This window comes from Callithrix jacchus, chromosome 6, assembly GCF_049354715.1.
Source record: "Callithrix jacchus isolate 240 chromosome 6, calJac240_pri, whole genome shotgun sequence".
NCBI classification, from domain to species: domain Eukaryota; kingdom Metazoa; phylum Chordata; class Mammalia; order Primates; family Cebidae; genus Callithrix; species Callithrix jacchus.
Genome location: NC_133507.1, coordinates 98,959,656 through 98,970,008, shown reverse-complemented (window position 1 = coordinate 98,970,008; position 10,353 = coordinate 98,959,656). Strand labels below are relative to the sequence as shown.

Sequence of the window (10,353 nt, the reverse complement as noted above, 5' to 3'; positions counted from 1 at the left end):
AAAGGGGGAGGGCCAGTGGGAGGGGGATGTGGGGAGGGATAGCCTGGGGAGAAATGCCAAATATGGGTGAAGGGGAGAAGGAAAGAAAAAGCACACTGCCATGTGTGTTCCTACGCAACTGTCTTGCATGCTCTGCTCATGTACCCCAAAACCTAAAATCCAATAAAAAATTAAAAAAAAAAAAAAAAAAAGGTGGAGCTTAATTCTTCCACCCTTAACTTGGGCTGTATTTAGTGACTCTGTCTAATAAATTGAACATGGCAAAGTGATGGTGTGAAACTATGGCAATTAAGTCATAAAAGGCACAGAAGTTATTATTCATAGAAAAAAATATGTACTTGACAATAGAATTAAGAACTTCTATTTATTAAACCATATTATAAGGAAAGTGAAAAAAAGACACAGAATGTGAGAAGGTACTTTTAACCATATTACTTTTAACCAAAAGATTTGTACTCAGAAATCACACAGAACTACAAATGGATAAGAAAAAGACAAATCAATAAAAAAAAATGCACCAAACACATATCTAGATATTTAACAAAAGAGAAAATTTCAAATGTCCAATAAACAAAATAAGGTTAATTTCTTTGGTAATCAGAAAAATGCAAATAAAAATTATAGCAAGATACATCTATACAACCACTGAATTGGCTATAATAAAAATCAGAGAAAGCCTTGTATTGAGGACAATATAAAACATTATTAGTGAAAGTTCAAAATATGCATACACTCTAACTCAGCAATTTCACTTCTAGGTAAATATGCCATAGAAAATGGGGACACATAGGTACCAGGATACATGTGTAAGAACTTTCATGGTAGCATAGATTTTTATAGCCAAAACTTTGGGAAAAATTGTTGCAGCAGCAGAATATATCTTATTTATAAAATATAGCAATGGAAATAAACTAATACAATCAATGTCCACCAACTTGGATAAATAATGTAAATATAGTGTTGAAAGAAATATGACACAAAAAAATCTGTATTGTGAAATTTATTTATATTAAGTTTACAAAATGCAAAACTAAATAGTATTGTTCTGTGATGCATATATTGGGGCTACATTTATAAAACAAAGCAATGAGGTGATTACCATAAAATTCAACATGGTAGTTACCTCCGGCAGGTAAAGAGAGAAATATTCCATATGGGACATATTAAAAGCTTCTGGAAGGCGGGAAGCCTTCTATTTCTTGAACTGCATAGTGGGTCATGGGTCTTACTTTATAAATAATCCCATTACAGGAACGGCAGGGCTCAATCCTGTTGCCCTGGCACATAGTAGGGAAAGTTACAAGTTCAAGGCCAGTCCGAGTAACATAAAATCCTCTTATCCATATAACAACAACAACAACAATAATTGCTAGGGCACAGTGGCTCATGCCTGTAACCCCAGCAGTTTGGGAGGCCAAGGTGGGCGAATCACGAAGTCAAGAGATGGAGACCATCCTGGTCAACATGGTGAAACCCCAGCTACTAAAAATACAAAAAGAATTAGCTGGCTGTGGTGCATGCACCTGTAGCCCCAGCTACTAGGGAGGCTGAGACAAAATAATTGCTTGAACCCAGGAAGCGGAGGTTGTAGTGAGCCGAGATCGTGCCATTGGACTCTAGCCTAGTGACAGAGTGAGACTCTGTCTCAAAAGAAAAAATAAATAAATAAATAAATCCTGTACACTGTTTATTTATGCTTTGTGCACTATTTTATGTCTTACCTTTCAAAATAAAAAAAAAATTCATTAACAACAAATTCACAGTACAGTCCCACAAACTAACTTTAATTCCCACAACTTTATGATAATTGCTCCCTGGGTTTTTTCCCCAAGAATATCGTAAAACAGGAAGACATGCATACCATTCTTATTCTGTTCCATTCAGTTACAAATATGCATTAAGCAAATATTAATTGACTGCCTACTATGTGACAGGCACTGTTCTAGCATTTGGAATTATAGCAGTGAAAATGTAAAGAAAAATCCCTGCTTCTGCTCATTAAACTTATATTCTATTTTAAGTTTTAAAATTAAAAAATTATTTTTAGCAGTTATGGTTAAAAGACTAAAGACAATCTAGTCTCAGGAAAGACTGCATCCAGGAATTCAGACAGCATCCCGACATGCTGGAGAGTCTCCATCTCTCCATCTCTCACTTGGGTCAAAGCTGTATTCTGGCCTCATTCCCTTAGGCTTGTCTATAAGTTAAAGGACATCACCGTAATTAGATTTGTGACCACATTCTTTCAGCCTGCACTACAAGAGGCAAGAAATACCATCTGTCCTCCAGTATCCATATATACAAATCCCCAGGTAAAACCTCTGATTTGTCGCTTTAGGATCATGATTTCACTAAGGTGACAATCACTGAAGACAAAATAACAGTGTACTACGATGGGCCAAACCTGGATCTTAATCCTAATCTGGAGATCAAAGAAACCTGGTGCTGAAATTGGTAGCTTTACTATACTGGCAGAAGTAGGTGAGAGGACTTTTCAAAAGAAACAGTGCTGAAATTAAAATTGAGTAGGAAGTGCTGAGTCAACAAAACAGTTGATGTATTCTCCAATAACTAGATGTAATGGAGATCAAAGCAGGGTATTTTAGAGCAATCATAAAAGAAAAGAAGCCATAAGTAAATTGCAAAAGAACCACAGAAGGAATAGTTATTTCTAGCTGAAGGATTAAGAAGAGACTCACAGACCTGCATCCGTCCTCCTTCAGCCCATAGACCTGGGTCTCAAATCCACCCCTGAAAGAGTCCAGGAGAACATTTTATTCATCATTAAAGAAGCACCAGCCTGAGGGGAATGCTGAGGTCATGGTAGTTGTCCTAACACATTCTGAGCAGAATTAGTGACAACAGAACCCATGACATGAAGATGATGTTCCAGGAAGGCAGCCTCGTCATCTGTGTCAGGAAGCAGGCCCAGGACTTAGTCATCCTTATCTGCTCTGCCAAGATTAAAGACTGCTTTCCTTAACCAAGCAGAGGGAATGTGAGTTTATAAAACAGTCAATAAAGAACAATGACGTGGCCAGAGAGAGAAAGCTGGAGAGCAGAGAAGAAAATAAGTGCTCTGAGTTTAAGCTCTGTGTCCCTAAGTCAACATTTCAGAAAGCATTTCCTTGCTCCTCGTAAATGACTACATGGATTTCCAGCAACAGGGCTTTGCTTTCTCGTAGGATAGGCTCCCCTGAAATTCTGGAGCTCTATTACTGGAATTTCAACCTATTAAGGAACCTTTACAAAATGTGTTTACCTTTTCAGACACTGTGTTTGAACTGTCTTTCATTCATCATATTCTAGAATCAACCTAATTATGAGAATAAATTTAAAATAAATTCCTGTATAACCTCTCTTCACCTCAAACTTTGATAGGAGTCTCTAAAATCAACTACAATGCTGTGATGGATGGATTTTTTTTTTAAGAGATCGCAATGGAGCGATCTCAGCTTAATGCAGGTTCAAGCTATTCTGCCTCAGCCTCCCGAGTAGCTCAGATTATAAGCATGTGCCTGGCTTTTTTTTTTTTTTCTTTTTGTATTTTTAGTAGAAATGGGTTTTCACCATGTTAGCCACATTGGTCTCGAACTCCTGACCTCAGTGCTGGGATTATAAGTGTGAGCCACCATGCCCGGCCTTGTGATGGAAATTTAAAATGTCTACACCCTGATACTAGGCCTCTCCTTAAATGGACTTAAAAGTGACTAATTCCACAGCGAGACCACCTTCCCTTCATGACTTCTCATTGTGTGTACACGTGTCTGTCTCCCAACCTTACAGGACTCAACTCTGTTATCTTTATCTGATAACAGATAAAGAAAACATAATCTTGAGCTGATAACATAATCTTGAGCTCACAGCATAAGCTTTCTATATAATGACTAACTGATAATGTTTAAAAATTAAATAAGTGATTCTGCCATCACTTGTCTTTTCAGTATCCATTAGAATCAAAGAAAACCCTTACAAATATAATTATAACTACATTGTGAATCAGATGACCAAATTAGTATATTAAAGGGATTGAGGCTAGTTATGGGGAGATAGGCACATAGCAATTAAGAGCATGGAATCTAGTATCAGATACCTCTGTGTTCAAATACCAGCAAGCTCTTTAAAATCTTTGAGCCTCAGCTTCCTATGTATAAAATGGGTAGAATCCTCTTCTTTCAGAATTATATTGTGGGGATTAATTGAAATAATATATGTGAACACAATAAACTTACATGTTTACTAAGCCTGCAATAAACAGTGGTGTGTGTGTGTGTGTGTGTGTGTGTGTGTGTGTGACTGTGTGTGTATGTGTGTCTATCCTTTCCCACAAATCCCATTCCCTCAGTAATTTAGTTCATTCTCATATCCAAGTTGAAGACTTTAGTGACTCAATACTCCAAAGGATATTTGCATTTTAAAGGAGGATACTGAAAAAAAGAAATCCATAGTAGCCACTAGCAGATAAGCATTCTTTTCTGGTGGTTGGAGACCCTGCTTGCAGCCTCTGAAATAGGAACACCTAACAACTACAGAATACACTTTTTTTTGAAGGGCATCATTTACAAAATTGACTATTTATTGGGACATAAAGCAAGTCTCAATAAAGTTTAAAAAAATGAAATTATGCAGATTTATAATCATGTTGTAAAGTAAAAGAGATGACAAAAATATAACTAGCAAAAATTATACATTTTAGAAATTAAGAAAAATACCTCAAACTATATCTAGGTGTCAAAAAAGAAATCATAATGAAAAATGTTTTTAAATGTGTTTGTACTACATACTAACAAAAACACTACATCGCAAAACTGTGTAATATAGATAAAGTACAAATTAGGACATTTACAGACTTGATATGTATGTAAGAAAACAAAGATGTGTGAAAATTAATGAGCATCCATCTGACCCCGATCCTTTTCCAGAGAAGAACTCACTGCCTGGTGGTATGTGGTGTAGTCAGCAGACAATCTTCATCTCTTAGCTCCTAAGGGGGCTGCCTCAGCTGCAGAGACCTGCCTATCCTAAGGCCATTCTCTTCCTGAGCTGTCTTGCATCTAATAACTGAGTGAAGGAGGTGCTTAAAGGCCTAGTGCAATGCTGAGAACCCAAGACAGGACTACTTTAACAGGAAATATTTGCACCAGAGCTCCACACCAAATTAGCTAAGGCATGTGGGAGCTGCATCTCAGTTCAGCTTCTCTCTGTGCCTTAAGCCAGCTTCCTCTCATCTTGCACCACCAACTTCACCTCCGTGTCTGTGTTGAAGAAACCAATCTGTGAAACCATCTCAAATTAGAAAAAGTACGACACACAAAGCCAATATGAGCTATAAATGAAAATAATTTTTAAATGACTAGAAATGACTGAAGAAAACAAATTTTCAAGAGATGATCTTCTGAAAAGACTAATAAAATGTGTAAACTTCTAGTATGATTTATTGAAAAAATTAAGAGAGAAAACATAATTAGCAATATGAAGAATAGACAAGGGAATATCATGACAGAGTCTAGAAACATGAAATAGATAATAAAAAGATATTAAAATCAAATTCCTCCCAACTACCTTTTAAAAATTATAACAAATATGCATAGCCCAGAAAAAAATGTAGCATATTAAACAAAATCAAAAAAGATTTGGAAATCTCAATAGCCCTATTAGCCATTAAAGTGAATGAATCAGTATTAGAACTTTCTACAAAGAAACCACAAAGCCCTAATAACTTTATCATGGAATTTTACTAAGCATATTTTTAAATAATTTAAGCTTTATGTAATAAGTATAGAGGAAGAGTTAAAAATCATAGGAAATGAGAGAATATCTCTCAGTGCATTTTATGGAACAGCATGGATTTGAAATAAAAGCCTAATAAGGACAGTATAATAAGAAAAGCTACAGATCTCTCAGTTGTTTATATGTATGCAAACATATTAAAATGCTAACAAAGCAAGCATGTCACTATGAAAATATTTCAGGTTTATAATGTAAGTTTTTATTTTTAACACTAGAAAATTGATTAATATACTCACTCCATTAACAGATCAGAGTAATCATCTCAGTGATTTCAGAAAACAAAAAGGATCACTAAAATTCAACACACATGTATTTAAAAACAACTTTAGAAACCAGTATTGGAGGGAATTTCCTTAATCCAAATAAAAGTATATACAAAAATCTTTGATCAAATGTCATATTTAAAATCTTGACCTTCACCAGAAATAAGACAAGGATTTCTACTGTCACCATTTAATGTGGCATGGTATCAGAGATCTAAACCAATGCTGGAAGATAATAAAAAGAAATAGAGTTTATAAGAATTTGAGAAATGAAAACTGGATCTATACACAGATGACATGATTTTATATGCATAAAATTCAAAAACAGTCTACAGATAAATTTTTTAAAATGACATGTGAGTTTAACAACATTGCCAGATACAAAATAAATTTGTGGAAACAACTAGTATTCAATATATCAGAGCAAACTATTAGAAAATAAAATTTTGAAGATGATATCATTCATAAATTATCAAATCTGGAAGCAAATCCAAAAATATCTGTGCAATGCTTTAGCAAATATTATATATATTGATATAAACTTTATTGAGTTAAATAAATGTAGAGGTATATTACGTTTATGGATTAAAACACTAATAAAAATGTCCATTACATCCAAACTGATTTACAGAGTTAATGCAATGCCATACAATATCATATTCATGTTATTTGCACAAAACTTGAAAAGCATCTTCTAAAATTTACATGGAAATGTAAATAGGCCAAGGATAGCCAAGACATACTCAAAGAAGAAAAATGAGTTTGGAGAGCTCCCTTTACTGTAAATTAGGCTTATTTTTTAAACTATAGTTACAAAATGTGGGTAGACAGATGGAATAAAGAACAGAGAAATAAATATAATGAACACTTGATAGATGATAGAGGTGGTACGGCAGACAAGTGGACAAATGACAGATATTATAATGAATAGTCCTTAGACTGTTAAGTATTCAAACACAAAGACAAAAATTGTACCCTTTCCTCACTCTATACACAACCATCAGGTCCAGGTAGATTAAAGTCCTAAATGTGAAAGATAAAATTGTAAAGATTACATAAGATAATTCCTCAGAAGTTCTGATTAAAAACATAGTTTATTAAATAAGACACAAAAAGTGCTATCCATAAAGAAAGGTACTAATATTTTAAAGTCCATAAAAATTTTAGCTACATTAAAATCAAGAACTCAGCCAGGTGTGGTAGCTCATGCCTGTAATCCCAGCACTTTAAGAGGCCAAGGTGGGAAAATCACATGAGCCTAGGAGTTAGAGACCAGCCTGGGCAACATAGTGAGAGTCTGTCTCTACAAAATAAAAACAAAAATTACCCACACCTCGTGGCATGCACCACCCAGCTACTCAGAAGGCTGAGGCAGGAGAATCACTTGAGCACAGGAGGTTGAGGATACAGTGAGCTGTGATTTCACCAATGAAGTCTAGCCTGGGCTACAGAGCTGGACCCTCTCTCAAAAAAAAAAAAATGTATTTATATATACATGTATATATATGTATATATATATGTATATATATGTAATTTTTATATTTATATAAAATATATAATCCATATTACATATATTTATATATAAAATGTTAGAACCTCATATTTATCAAGTCACCACAAAGATAATAAAAAGACAAGTTCAGATTTGTAGAAGGTGTTTGTAACAAAAATAACTAGAAAATCAAGTATCCAGGATATATAAAAAATTTCTGTGAATTAATAAGAAATTGACCATCCAATTTTTAAAAGGGTAAATGAGTTGAATTGCAACTTACATGAATGAATTCTAAATAATCAATGTATACATGAAAAGTGATCAAACACATTAATACTCAGGAAAATGAAAACTAAAACTATATTAAGATTTCTTTACACACTCAATACCATTGCCTATCACACTTACTAGGCAAAGGGTAAAGAGTCTGGCACTGTCAAATATTGATGAGGATGTCAGGAGAAGCAATACACTAAACATGGTTGATGGAATGAAAGACATTTGGCATTATCTAGTAAATTAAAAATATCTGACCTATAACTCAGGAATTTCATTCCCAGAAATATTTCCTGTAGAAACTCTGACATATGTATACACGGATACTTGAATAAACAGGTAAGTAAAAACATTATTCATAATAGCTCTAAACTGGAAACAGCCCAGATATCTATTCAGAGTAGAGTGGATAAATAAATTGCAATGTAATCATGCAATAGAATATTATACAGTGGTGAAAGTGAACTATAGCTGCACCCAACATTATGGATAAATCTTATAACATTGAGTAAAAGAAGATTTTGAAAATATATAGAAATAAATACACACAGAATGATTATATTTTATAAAACAGGAAAAATTATTATTTAGTCATACATATGAAGAGGATGAAATTATAAAGAAAGAATTCACAAAAGACAAAAACGTTTATACCTAGGGAAGAAGGAGATGATGACCTTGGAAGATACATGAAGGCTCTGGAGTGGCTGTAATATTCTATGTCTTGAGAAGGGTGGTGCTTACTCTTACATTGCTTTTGTTAAACTATACACATGTATTTTCTGTAATTGTTCTGCATGAATATTATATTTCACAGCTTTAAAAATCAGTGACAGTGGTCATAAAAAATCAGTGACAATAAAATGAATGGAAGATAAAGAAATTAAAGCAATAATTGTAAAGAAGTTTATCTTTACATAGATGGTAAAAGACAGCAGAGCTGATGCAGAAGGTGAACCTCTCATCAGAGGTGCCATTTTTTTTAAGTGAGAAGTAGTTGATCATATTTAAAGATTAGAAGGTGTCAGTATTAACAGAGACATTAAAGATATAGGAGATCAAGATCATAAATGATAATGTGATCCTTGAGGAAGAAAGAAGTCATGAAAACAGAACCTAAAGGTAAAGGAAGAGGAGGAGGAAAGAATGGATGCAGATGAAAGTAATTTTGTAGGTTCAAGCCAGCTATCTGATGGCTCCATTTAATCTGGTATCAAGTGAGATGTGCTCGAAAAACTAGCCCTCTTGGCAGTAAAAGGATGACAGTACTTTTCCTTTCTGCTCCAGCTTGCTGGGTTGAAGCCTCTTGCTGCAAAGCCCAGTGGCAGCTCTGCAGATGATATCCAGTGCAGATGCCATCAATGCCACCAATGCCAGCATTAAGGGCATTGCAGCACTGCCAAGAGTTCCACAGCTATATCTCCTGTAGTTGCCAAACTGCATGCACCAAAGCTCCAGGAGACTGCTAACTCAAAAGCCACACAGATTTTTTGTTCATGGTAACTATTTTAATTACAAGGTGTTCACATACAGATTAACATAAACTTCAACTACCATTGGAAACATGTTCCATCAAATTCAGAAACAGCAGGTATCAGTGAAACTGGAGCAAGCATTTTGAAGACGTCAACGTACTGGATGGAATTTTTCAAAAATTTTACCATATGTTTTCTTCTCTTTTTCAGGAAAATGCTCTGGATGTAATTTTATGTACTCAAACATGTCACAGTCCCTCACACCATATATGTAGTCTTGGTGTTTTACAAGATAATATCCAGCAAAAAAAAAAAGGCCATAACATATAGAAGCTGGCGATGCAAACCGGTCGTTGGGACTTTGGGACTGGCCTCCACTGGATGTAGTTGTCAACCTGGCCGGAGCAGTAACCCAAGAAGCCTATGTAGAAGAGCCGAGGGTCGGTCAGCTTGGTCAGGGGCAGGCTCTGGGACTCATCTGGCAGAAACCCTAAGGGCTCTCGGTTCTGCTGTGAGAATAACATGGTGACACCGTTCTCCCTTGAGGCCTAGCCTCAGACCATGCACTACAAGGAAAATCACTACGACCACTACCCAGGACTACATAGTCAGCTTTTAATATCCCCTGGTTATTAAACACATCATATTAAACCCATGAGAACAGCCAGAGGGTGTCCAGAGTTCCCTCTGACTATACCCTGTACATCCCTCAGTTATTTCTTCGGGTTGTATCTAGTGCAGCAATCTCCAAATGCAGTGTTTCTCAAACTCTATGTATGTAAACATGTGGGGAATTGAGATTCTACATCATTAACAGATTCTCAGGTAGCCTTAATACTACTGGTTTCCAAACCACACCCTGAGCAGCAAAGCCCAAGTACTTCATATGAAAAGGCCTGCAAGGCTCATTATGTCTACCCAAATAACAATCAAAATGTCTGAATTATAGGTAAATATAGCTTGGGTTCAAGCAGGGACAGCCCGCAAGACTACCAACCAAGTGGATGATTAGCGCATCTGTCAGTCAAAGCTAATTGAGTACCTTCTATGTATC

At 35.3% G+C, this 10,353-nt stretch overlaps 1 pseudogene; it reads right to left on the bottom strand.

Moving 5' to 3' along the window:
• Positions 1–9,450: 9,450 nt before the first annotated feature.
• Positions 9,451–9,823, bottom strand: LOC108592078 (NADH dehydrogenase [ubiquinone] 1 subunit C2 pseudogene; annotated as a pseudogene).
• Positions 9,824–10,353: the final 530 nt, after the last annotated feature.